This window comes from Anneissia japonica, unplaced genomic scaffold (genome assembly GCF_011630105.1).
Source record: "Anneissia japonica isolate Jap-2015-1 unplaced genomic scaffold, ASM1163010v1 scaffold287714_len2871179_cov188, whole genome shotgun sequence".
NCBI lineage: Eukaryota > Metazoa > Echinodermata > Crinoidea > Comatulida > Comatulidae > Anneissia > Anneissia japonica.
In genome coordinates this window covers 1,474,441-1,488,272 of record NW_022755542.1, presented here as the reverse complement: position 1 = coordinate 1,488,272, position 13,832 = coordinate 1,474,441, and the positions used below count along the sequence as shown (strand labels likewise).

The following is a 13,832-nucleotide window of genomic DNA, read 5'->3' as shown; positions in this document are numbered from 1 at the left end:
GGTTTGCGACATATATATTATGTATTGTAAAGCATGTTGAGGCTTACGTTACCTAACCTGTTATAATTTGTACCACTATAATTATTATTACTCATATTTTATTAAATTTATTTATATTTTATTTACATTAATTTTAAATCAATATAGGTTTATATATTATTATTGCGTTTGTATTAATTATATCTAATTAAATATTAATAATATTAGCTTTGATAATTATAAATATAAAATGTCCTATTAGTTTGCCGGTAGCTGCACGTGCGTATTATATTTTTCTGTTGGTGATAAGAATTACATAAAAAACATTAAATAACGTTTGCAGACATATATATATTCCGCTTAAGGTTTAACCAAATACTTTTACTGATCTCCTTTTATTATCACTCAATTCCTCAACAAAATTACTTCACGTCCATGAAAAAAATAATAATTCTTAATAAGAAAGAAACAAGTAGATTGATGTCAAAATAAATGCTAAAATCCTTAACAAATTATGAATGTTATGATTAATTCTATTAGGAAATGGATTTGACAAATAAAGCAATTAAAGATCAAACCGATTCAATCATAATTCATTTAAATCGATGATTATTCATGGAGCACGTTAAATCAATAAAAAAAAAGTAAAGCTAAATTTCCAAATGGACATTGAAATTAAACGAATTATAGTAATATGTTCCACTTCAGAGATTTCTGGCCAGCTCTACACTCATGAAACATTCGTACGACACGCACAGCACTCGAACAACTCGCACGTCATTCTTCAAACACACGCATAACGGTCGCACAACACGTAAGGCGCTCGCACAACACTTGCAGGACACGCTTCAGACACTCGCATAACGCTCGCACTTCACACACATCGCACATGCATTCTATTATAATATTATGATAAATACCTATATTATTATTAAAACACTCGCACAACTCTCGAATGGCACGCACGATCGAGAAACTCGCACAAAACTCGCATTCCACTTGGTTACAAGAACCCAGCCATTCTTTGTTTGTTATTCATGGCAAAACACAGCTTATAACCGTGTCATAAAAAACGGATTTGTTCTATTATGTATGCCTTTGTCGCACTGTTGTTGTAAGATGTTCTCCAATCTTGAAATTAATTATCCACTGAATGAGAACGCGTTGAGCGATTGAAATGATAAGTACGATTAAAGCCATTATGAGTTTGATTGTTAACGAAACCGTTATCTGTTAATACACGTGCATATTTCGATATTAATTGCTACTTGTAAAAAGTAAAACGGATGAAATAAATTGGTACCAAGTGAGTCATAGGGAAAATGGAAAGCTATTTCATGGTCCGTTGATCTCATAAAAGTAGAATATCTAGAAAGACATCTTATTCAAAAATTGTCCGGGAGACAATTTACAACGATTTGAGGCGATTATACATCAGTTAGTTCCTCATGCTACCAAAAACATGTTATTTAGTGGAATTCTCTTGAGCGCAATTAGCCAGAAGCTAAAGCAAGTTGCACTCGAACACGGCTCAACCCTGAGGCGTACTACTACTAATTTCTTGCTCCTTAACGACCACGAATGGTAATTTTAACATTTAATTTCAATACGTCTAACAATCTTCGAAGGGCTATCGATATCATAAAAGGACATGAATGTATTAAACGCGCGCACTGAATGTCGATGAGGGATCAGTATATAAGAACTCCGACGTCTAAGAAAAACCCACGGGGACGATACCGCAGTTATATCCCGAAACAGGTGCTCTTTCGAGTAATCGGAGAAAATTATCAATCTCCTAAATGGACTGACAAATCAAAGATTCTAAATGTCCTTATAAAGTAAAGCAATACGTTGCCGAAGAGTAGTGAGGAGCTATGCCAATAAGTATAGCGAGCAGTTCCATCATCGATAGCAAAAATCGAGTCCATGATGGCAAAGCGGTCCCCCGGGCGACTAAAGCATTCCCCCGGGTGACATTCCGCCAGTTGCTCACGACCCCCTTTTAAAAGGCTAGATTGATATTAATGTTAATTACGTTTCATTCCTCAAATATTTTACAAGGAATATTAACAAAAGCAATATCGTAATTCAAGTCGTGTTTACAGTAAATTGAATGACTAAATTCGACTGATTTCAAATCATTTACGAATCGTTTCATGTGGTTTAAGATTAATCAGTGTAAATAAGTGTTTACTTGTTTTTACTGTTATTCTTCCCTCTTGAGAAACATTTATATCTAAAACACAGTAACTGTTTACAGAATCAATGGTGGAAAGTTTCAGCAAGCGGATTATAGAGGCCTTAAAAACTCATTGAAAACAATAAAAGAATATATATATATATGTACAAATATATATATATATATATATATATATATATATATAAAATTGTAATTCAAAAATTCGAAAAAGTAAAAATTTGATACAGATAATCATAGAAATACGCCTACATTTTATTGTCACTGATTTCACCACCAGATGTCCAATGGTTAATATCGGTTGGCAAATGAAATATTATTGAATTATTCCAAGAAACATATTTTACAGTTGTTATTATTACAGTAGATTTATAAGGGTATGTACTACAACCAAACACATCATAATTGGTTCAATAATAATCATTATCATTATTATAATTATTCTAAATATGCCAAGAAAAAAAATAATAATTGATATTATTGTTTTCAAAACATGCATCAACCATATTTTGTTCGCTATGATTACTTAATCATGTCATGGTAATGAAGTCGACACGAGTCAACATTGACGAACTAATTATAAAATTATTTTATTCACGTATAAGCTATTATTGGCCTATATTGATTTTAGTATATTTGTTCAATATGGTTTAATCATAGGCCTAATTTTTATTGACTTAAAAACCCGAAAATAAGGTTATAAATTAGTTATTAACCAAACAAATAGGCCTAGGTAATTCAAACAAACCCCAAAATAATTTTACATGGCCATAGTAATTCATACTTTAAATTTAAATGTAAATATAATGACGTTAACGAATAAATAACAAATTAAAACGTGTGCATAGTATCACTACTACAATAATAAGATTAATATTTTTCAATCTTATAATCAATTTTATATAGCCGGAGTTAGTTTTGACGTAGGCAAACCTTTGCTAAAAAGGTACACTTTCTCCATCAAAAGGCTTCTTCTATAAATGGAATGACCTATTGGAAGCACGAACTCATGTAGACCAGTATCGTTACGATTTTATAATCTACGGGAAATCCACTCACGATTCATTACTTTAGGGTAATCAAAGTACATTTTGGGTAATAATTTTATTCACTTAAAACGATTAGGCCTAATATATCTAACGATCAATTTTGTAATTTTTAAACGTTGATGTGAGATATTTTAAACCACGTTAAAAAAGAAAAAATACATAAAAAAAAGTTGTCCAACGAGATTAAAACAAACCAGGAAAACAAAATTTACCTATATTGATAAATAAATGATATAACTATTAGGCATAATATAACGTTTAATTTTGTAATATTTAAAAGTAAATGTTAGACTTCTTGTTACAGAAAAATAATACATAAAAAAGTTGTCAAACAAGATAAGGACAACAAAATGTATCTTGAATCTTGAGTATGAGATTGAATCAAATAAAAGTTATAATATAAAACTATTAGGCATATTATAGGCCTATCTAACGTTTAAATTTGTAATATTTAAAAGTAAATGTAAGATACGGTATGTTAATAAGAAAAAAATACATAAAAATAATTGTCGAGATTAAAACAAACCAGGACAACAAAATGTAGGCCTATCTCTAGTGATGAGATTGAGACATAATGCTATCTATTTATGTTGGTCCTGTCCGGACTTATTGAAAGTAAGTGACATTAGGGAGCTTTCGACTTAGGACGATTTAGTTTGATTAGAACATTGACCGGTATTACGAATGCTGATGGTTTAAGCATGGTTTAGGCTTCGTTCACACTAAAGTTAGACGCGTTATGCATACGCAGGCAACGCTAGCGCGTGTACGCCAATCACCGCAGTGTGAACCATTCGAAAAAGGCGCTTATCACATCCACAAACTGTGCTAGACCTCACGAACCGCAAAACGCCCACAGGAGGAGGACACCATATTCAATTATTTTTTACAAAAGAGCATGAGATAATGGTGGCGTTTGCGACAAACCACTTTGGTTTTGCATCTCCCCTATTCGACCGACCAATCAGCATCAACGAAAGCTGTCGGCTATAGCGTGTAGCGATTGTATGGAAACCAAGCTTAAAGTGTGAAATGTGAACCAATAGGCCTATGTTTTGTTTTTCAAAGGTTATTTTGTTTTTGCTCCGCTTTATTTATTGTAACCTTTGGGAAACCTACTTCTCTATAATCATTATTGAGGAAATACAAACTCTTTAAAGATAATTAACTTCAAAAGTCTACGTTTGAAATTAAATGATGCACGCATAGAAACCAAATCAATTACGCAAATTTCCCCAGGCGTGTGCACAAATCTTTCTTGATCCCTTATACTTACGCATATAGATTATTATGATTCCATACATGATGTAACCAGAATAAACAATGTTATAAGCATTGCGTTTAACGCCGTGTCATAACTCATTATAGAGGTAGTCGTCATTCTTTCAAGACATTTTAATTCTTTGGAATGCTTCATGGTCAGAATAGCCTAATACTGGGTTTGATTCATTATTTGATAAAAATGGATAATTAGGCCTGCCATGGAGCGAATCTAGAAGGGGGACGGCCCAAGCCACTTTCTGTGCTTATTTCCAAACATGTTTAGAAAAAAGCCCAAGAAAATTAAAGACCATCCATACCTAGTGTAGTAGTAGTTCGGTAGGTCTACCATCCATACGTCATCGTCAATAAACGTTTATAAACGTATGCTTTCATTTAGGCCTATTCATTTGATACGGCGCGCTTATTCGAAAGCGGAGCTTAGCGAAAAAAAAAATCACGTTTGTTGCGTGCTCATTCGAGAGCGGCGTTTATTCGTGGATTTACGGTATATTTCTTCTTTCTTTCAATTTATTTTTCTTCATAGTAATCAAATATAACTGAAGTGTAAAAATGCCAATGAAACCTATTCAAACTTTTAGTATGTTGGAAGGCAGTCTCCAACAAAGAGTAAAAAGATAAAAATGTTTTGTTTGTTTTGCTTTATGCAAGGCCTATTTTACTCCTCTCTCTGTCGTTATTTTCTTTTTCGTTTTCGTGATGTGCAAGAAGGTATTTAATTTTCCTTCGTAGCCAATATGTTTAAACATTAAACAGTATTGGCATCCATAGGCCTGGATGCGGCTTTCGCCAGAGCCGTAATTGCATATAGGACGTAGCGTGTGTTAAACATAATATTTTTCACCGCAAAACGTATATAACATAAAAACACATATAAAACCTTAACATAGATATATTGAATATTTTAGTTATTTTTAATCACTCTGATCATTACCTATATTATAACAGTGTGCAACCCTTTGTTTTGAAATAAAATTTTTACCGCAGCGTTTCGCAACTCACTGACAAGTGCAATAACGACCATGGCGATGAGCGCCGTAATTGCCATGACAATAAGAGGCGCGTGATAATGACCATGGCAACACGAGCGTGCAATTAAATCTGAAAATATAAGGGGATAGCATTTTACATAGCATTCTGACACTCTTTCACTAATCATCCAGATGTGGTGACCTTTTATTAACCAACATAATTGCAAAGAAAATATTAAGCAATAAAGAAGCTAAGCCATGTATAGTATTATTTTGTGAGGCCCATTAGACAATACAATCGGTGACTTAATTACACGAATACGCATCATAAGTTATATTGTAAAATTCCTCTATCAATCATCGTAGTAGTGGTGAAATCAGAGATTAAATCTGAAAATTTAAAGGGGTGGTGTTAGATTCATTGATAATAGTACAGTTTAAAGTTTTTTTCAAGACAAAAATATACAACAATATGCTTCTCGACTAGGTTTTGAAAAGAGAATGTTGAAAGTAGCACTTTCGTATTTTTTTCTTTTTTAAATATTCGCAAAACACACACAGTCGCATATCTAATGCCGGGCACTCACTGCGTCGTGCGACGGTCGTAGACCGTTGCACGATGAATCCAAATCTGCTCTCTGTGAGCGATAGACGACTCGACGCCGTCTGCTGATTGTCGGTGGCAGTCTGATCTGATCGTCATTAAAAACGATCCGTTGCGCGCGCGTCATCGAAAATTGCAAAAAACATCGACAATATAATCAAAACTATGAAATCACAAGATATAAAAAACTTTTTAAAAATATTATTATTATTATTAATATTATTATTACTATAATTATAATTAATATTGCTATTATTGTTATAAATATGTAAATTACTTAAAATTACATTAAAATTTCGTTTAAATTACACTCAGAATATTTACACATTAGAACACACAAGACTAATGAGAAATATAATTATTTAGTTGACATTTACACTTATTTAAAGAATTATAAAAGAGCAGAAGTTTGACATATTATTATTTGGCCTAAAAGTGTTGAAAAGTGAGAGTGTTACATCTGTCTCTTATACACAATCATTTGCTTTACCAAGTACCAGATGTGTATAAGAGACAGAAGTACTTCATTGAATTTTTCATATCTCGGCACTCCCGCCGACCATTAAACTTGGTCTAAAACTGGTAAACTTCAAACGCAAGCACATGGAAGCTTCACGCAAACGCAAACAGGTCAGTAAATTTTTCCAATATTGTCTCATCCCCTTCTGCGAAAACGTTAACTGAGTCGATCAAGTTTGCGTCCGATGGAGCATCGGAAGAAAAACGTACGACCTTGCGTTTCAACGCGTCCAGGGTTCCTCACTAAAGTTACTGGCGCAGCGTAACGTAAATTGGGTCATTGTCCCTAGTGTAATTAATAAGTAGTCAGTATATGTTGATATAAAGGAATTAAATAGATAAATATCTTGTCTAATCATAGACATTGTGATTGATTAATACGCTCGAGTTCTCGGCACTCTCGTGGTCAATTCATGTAAATTAAAATACAAATTGAAGACGCATCTTCGGGGACAGATTAAATTCTTTCCAAGCCCCGCACATAGGCCTTTGGAATCATTTACTAACATCAAGAGTACCGAATCACTCAATATTTTAAACCAACAACGAGGAATCTTGAGTTATTTCCCTCTTTATATTGGGAGAAATTTGCCTAAAGCTGCATTCACCCCGACTCCGAATTTTCGAATCGGAAGGTCTACCGAACCGATCAAAAAATCGAAGCAGTGTGTAAAAATAGGGACGCTGGCGTTCAGGCATCGGACACGCGGTCCCAATGTCGGTTCGGATCGATGTGAATGCAGACCTATATTTAAAAATTATACAATCTAAAGAAAAAAAAACAATGTTATGGAAAAATGTTAGCGCTACCAAGCTACTAGCATTCTGAATGCACAAACCCAATGATGTCATTAGGTGATTTTTCAGCATGCCTGGTAGGCCTACTCAGGTAGGCCTAGTTGATCCACCGTTTGCGCGGTCTGGCCTATCAAACCGTCGTCACTGAATTAAATTAGGTTTATCATGTATAAATGACGCAATCATGCATTCTATACACAATGTGTCAAAACCTTATATTCATAAGTCTGATTTAAATATAAATCTACAACAATGCTTTCTCCTCAATATTTGATAATCTGTAAAATCGCATAAGTAAAAGTTTAGGGAAAGAATCATTAAGCAAGCGTGATGGTGGCTGATTTAGTCGCGAAGAGCCATACTAACATAAGACGACCGGATTAGGAAGTCAAGCCAAGATTTCATCACCTAATACATCATAAAAACGACTCATTTCAACTGAACATGCTAAAGATTTAGCCAGATTTACTGAGCCACTCGTCACGATATTTTTATTTAATCAAGCATTTGGTTTAAATCGACGTTCCGCTGTGTAATGTCAATCAATCTCAATACAGATATTAATCATAATGAATACATTGCAAAAAGGTGATTGGAATCAATTGATTTGGACAGAGCTATGGTTTTGAAAATAACTATACTGTGGCGCACGAGTGCAGATTTAATTTATTCTTACGGATTGTCAGTCAAACTTAAATGACCAATCAGAACGTGTTATTTTTTTGCATGTATAATACACGCATGTCCCACAAATACGTAAGTTTACGCACGGTTACATTGAAAGGTCCCAGGTACATTACCGGTAGCAACAATACGGTGCCTCACGGGCCGGGATTAAGCTCCATTATCTCGAGATGGATGAGACGGACAGACAAGAACTTCTCCAAGGAGGTGTGCCTACTTTTTAGTATACAGGCCGACCACCTTTGTCTGTCAACAAAAGAGAACCTTTACTATCCATCTTCGAGGTAGAATTACTATACCAATATTCTGTCTATACTGAGGCTCAAATACAATGAAGTACCGTACGCGTTAATGATAAGGTCTATTTGATTTCCATTGAGAGAATGGTAGATCACTGGAACCATTTCTAACTTCTCTACGCTCTAATTCAACATTTCACTTTAAATCATTTGCTCTACCAAGTACCTTTAGGCCTGTACTTTTTATACTCATAGGAGAGACAAACCTATGTAAATTTTCCTCTTGCACAATGTTCAGTGGTCTTGCCACTCTCGGACGCACCATGCTGGAAATGCCGGGCCAAAATATATCCCTATCTCAAAAACCTATAAAAAATAGTATTTCTTGCAATTGAATTCTCAAAACCTGAATCAATAAAGTGTCTTCATAACTATCATCGTGACATTTTAAATAATAAAAATGTAAATATACATAAAGCCAGCATTTCTGTTACGAATAACATAGACGAGTTCCTGCGTATGTCCTAGTTTTGAATAAAAAAATAATATGAACATCAAAATTTCAAAACCTCATACAATAACGATATTGCATAGAGTAATGCTGTAATTGTTTTCCATACTCTTAAATAATGAGGATGATGATAATAAAATAAAAATAAGTAGCATTATTAGAAATTATTTATCATTACGGTTTTAGACCTATTATTTTGGAAATTCCTGAATTACTCTATCAGCCTAATTATCAATATTATTTTTACTGCTATAACAATTTGCCAATTTCATCATTGGCAAAATGATTAATTAAATAATGTAAAAACTACTCGTCAGAATTGAAGTCACTATATCACCTACTTTCATCCTCGTGAAAATAAAATAAAACTGCCCCCTGTGAGGCTGGAACTCACGACCTTCAGATTATGAGACTAACGAGCTGCCGACTGCAACAAGGAGGCCGATATGCGTGGAATTTATATCATAGGTATAATAGCGCGAATAAGGGCCTAACATTGGGCCTCATATAGTATATATTCAGGCTTCGTGACTTTTTCGTTTTGTATTGTTTGCAATGTTATTCATTACTTTCACCCAATAGCAAATGATTATACAGCCTAATCGATTTCATCGGCAAAATGATTTTAAATAATGTAAAAGCCCAAAATCACAACCCTCAAATATATAATCGAGCGAAAAAAATACTCGTCAGCATTAAAGTGACGCATAACCTACTTAATTCTCATGAAAATAAAACAAAAACCTGCCCCCTGTGAGGCTCGAACTCACGACCTTCAGATTATGAGACTGACGCGCTGCCGACTGCGCCAAGGAGGCCGACATATTATGTATTGTAGATTTACACTGTATTGGGACTAGGCCTAGGCCTGGCATACGCCAACGGGAAACATAAAACGGATTTTGTTTCTTTTTTTCAAGCTTCATTTCTTTTTCGTAAATGATTTTGTTATCTCACATCTTACATCACGATTACATGGGTTTGTTACCTTACCCATGGAGGAATTAGTTTAGAGTTACCTAATCACTTTCACCCAATATAACTGGTTATTATTATGTGACTATACTATAAGATGCCTTTGTGGTATACTTGGTATACAAGGTGCCTTCGTCCTATGTTTAACTGGAACACACAATGAGAAACGATGACATTTACAGGCAGCTTAACATCACAACAATTATATAGACATAATTAGAAGGAGGCTAAAATGGTTTTTACATGTAAATATCCAAACGGAATGTCATCATACAGACTTCCCAACCTGGCCTCCACAATGGCTTCAACATAGCACGCCAACGCGTGGACGACCACCCCTGCGCTGTCAGAAAGACCAAATTCCGGCAGATGTCCAACTCTCTTTTTAAGCAGAGAATCTGGCAAAAAGAGGACTTATCATACATGCTTGAAGAAGGTTCTAAAGTCAAGTAAGTAAGTAAGTAAGTAAGTAAGTAAGTAAGCAAGTAAGTAAGTAAGTAAGTAAGTAAGTAAGTAAGTAAGTAAGTAAGTAAGTAAGTAAGTAAGTATAAGTAAGTATGTAAGTATGTAAGTATGTAAGTAAGTATAAGTAAGTAAGTAAGTAAGAAAGTAAGTAACCGTATGTAAGTAAGTAAGTGGTAATTTATTGACCGTCGGTCAACAAGTGGGAAAAAACAGCTTGTCTGGTATACATTCATTAAGAATGGTATTGAATACTATATAATGATATGTGATTGTGAATAAATGACCTTTGATCAACAAAAGAAAGAAAAAAAGTAAGTAAGTAAGCAAGCAAGCAAGCAAACACGTAAGTAAGTAAGTTAGATTATGAAACGGATGCGCTGTATACCCCCGTTGATATGCAATAGATAATAACGCTGGACCTAGGCCTACACACTAACGACGAGATGAATTAAAACTTTTTTTTTCTTCTTTAAAGCTTCATGTCTTTGCTTTGTAAGATGTTATCGCACAGCAAAATTAAATGGGTTTAGTCACCCAATCACTTTCATCCAACTGCCACAGCCGAGCCCTAGCATGGATCTCCATTCGTCACGGTTTCACATACTGGCATAGGCCTACCAGCTCATTTGCCTCCTTAAGTCCAGTATTATTTAAAAAAAAAAAACCACTATACAAAATACAGATTAGATCGAAAGGTTGATTCTGAAAGCAAAGTGGCTTTGTCGGTAGGAGCAATATGTTGTTATTTCATTTAAAAAAAAAATCGTTGTTTGTAAATTGTTATCTAGCAATAAGAAGTTTACAAATTCCTGTCATCTATAGCAAATTTAATCTTCTGTAAATCATTTTTATGAGGTTAATAGGTCAAATATTAATTGAATTGGTAAAAGTTCATGTTGAATGTAAAACGCGGAAGAAAAAAACCCAAAACATCGCATAAAAATCAATGTGTTTACACATTACTTTTAACCGTGAACACACAGTAACTGAATTACTGATACTGCTTTGTTTTCCATCCATGATTATACGGTAACAAAAAAAGCTTACCGTACTGCTTTTCTCTATCAAACTATATTTTCTCGATTTTCCATTTCACAATAAACATTGAGCACAATGAGTTTACACAGCCTATATTTGGCAAACTAAATCTACTGTAGGATACCCCGTCTAGAATAAATCATGTATATATTATCAAACATATCGGACACATGTTTATAAATTTAATTGGCAAATTATTACTTTGTTTATTTATTCGAACACATAAAAAAATATAGGCCTACATATAAAGAACATTAGGATAGGGGACAAATAAAATATTCTGAAATTTGTCATAATTTACAAAACGCCAACATGATAAAATTCAAATATAAAAATAGAAATGACGATAGAATTTTTTAATAGCTAGATAAATATTCTAATGAATAACAAAAACCGCACAAAATTCGCAAACAACTCGGGCAAAAAACTCCCTAAAACATATTCTTGGAGACGACCAAATAGACCTATATCGAAACGTCAAATATTCAACAATGTGTTTCTCACTGGAGTAAGCATCTTTTTTGCATTATCAGAAAATTAAATGTCTGTAAATTTGTATATTTCGTTATATTATAATATTTAGGTTTGAATTCTTGAAAAAAATCGCAGAACAAAGAGACAAATCTTACTGTACAAATGTGAACGAGGTTACCATCACGAACATTTAAATTTCCTGTGAAGAATTAAATAAAGTTTTCTGTATCTGTATCTGTATTGCAATCAGTTCACACATTATTTTACTCCAGTATGACCGAATGTAACTAAATAATTGTATACAAATATTTGCCCCTGTGAGGCTCGAACTCACGACTTTCAGATTATGAGACTGACGCTCTGCCGACTGCGCCAAGGAGCCCGACGATATATCAGACAATAGGCGAAGAACAACGGCTGTTATTTTTTTTTCTCTTTGTTTTATTTTGTTACGTTATATCGAACCCATTGAGTTTATTCGAAATTCATATTACACAATACAACATAAAATTCAAGGATAAATTTCTTTATAAAAAAGTATCATAAAGAGGCCAATTTCCACGGTTATTCTTATTCTATTAAAATTCAAATATGAGTTAACAAATAACAACATCACCAAAATAAATCCTTCAAAATACAGTATCAGTATCACAAAAAAGACATACAAACACGGAAAAAATAGTTGAATTATGTGAAAGTAACTGAAAGTACTTTTTGTAAGGTTTTAAAACTTTACTGTAATTTACGATTTCATTATTCTCTTTTTGTATCTTATGGATCTGATTTGCGAAATATAAGCCTAAGTTACTTTTAACGTTCCTGGATCTCTCTAGGCGCTTTAACTCAACCATATTTCTTTAAAAATCAAAACCTGTTATGAATGGATTAACATCAACGATCAATGCTGACTTTCATTCGAGGTGGCATTAAGCCTGGTTTTCTTAAAATCGCTACACTGTCGCTACAATGTTTTTAGTGCAAACAGTCCCCGATGCAATCGGGAAGGCTCCCAGACTCGACCGACCAATCAGCATCACGAAAGCTTTCGGCGATAGCGTGTAGCGATTGTATGGAAACCAAGCTTTATGCACTTTGTAAACCATTCCTTTACTATTGTTCTGTAATAAACCTATGTATGATTAATTCCTTATTATTAATTTCCGAAATTGAATCAATATCAAAATTAAAAATATATTCAATCGGCGGCAAAATGTAAAACAAGACCTAGATATTATACAGACACAGATTAAACGATATTATTAAGACAATAACGGCAAAAGCAGGCATGACTTTTTTTAAGTTTACCAATTTAGAATAGTTTATTTTAAGATCAAAAGGTTCGAAGCATAACCTAAATATAACAAAATATACGAGCGCCAGAAATTAGTCAATTACGCCAGATTTTGAAGCGAAAAAGCAAAGTTTTCGTAACGAGAATTATCACTGCATGTTTGAAACGATTAGTTGCATTATTTTTCTAGATTCATTTACACGGCAATCGCAACAATCATAGAATGTTCCTTTAATATCTGCTACCATCACTGAATGAGGCACGAGAGAAAAGCGAAATGACTGTATTACACTACTGGCGGTTGTGTTCAATCAACATTTCGATGGATCGCAGGCTCGCAAATGATTCCTATGAAATTCTTATTATTCAACAAATATTATGGAATGCGACGAGCTTATGAATATCAATATGCCAATAGCGGATAATCTCTGCCTTTTCTTGGACTTCTGACTTAGTTGATATATATCATTGTAGTCAAAATTCTTTGTAAGAAAGTATCACAGGGCAGGGGTACTGCTGTCTTGCTTTATAAAAGAAGTGTTGAGAGTGGTAATTTATAAAACAAAAAGCAAGAAAAAAGTAAAACTGATGGTAACCTTTTGGCTTGTGCTAAAACAAGAGATCTGTATATCCCTGTTTTTTGGTTTTTCTATTTTATCAGAATTTACTTCCATTGCGCACCCCAATGCGCACTTAATTTTGAAGAAGGATAAGCCGCCTGTCTCACGCCATGGCCCATGACGTGCACCAATAA

General features: G+C 33.9%; 2 non-coding genes across 2 annotated transcripts; both read right to left on the bottom strand.

Annotated features, from left to right (window-relative positions):
• Positions 1-9,580: 9,580 nt before the first annotated feature.
• Trnam-cau lies at positions 9,581-9,653 on the bottom strand. The gene has a single exon. It is a non-coding gene; the product is annotated as a tRNA-Met (tRNA).
• Positions 9,654-12,096: 2,443 nt separating this feature from the next.
• Trnam-cau lies at positions 12,097-12,169 on the bottom strand. The gene has a single exon. It is a non-coding gene; the product is annotated as a tRNA-Met (tRNA).
• Between the last annotated feature and the right edge of the window lie 1,663 nt (positions 12,170-13,832).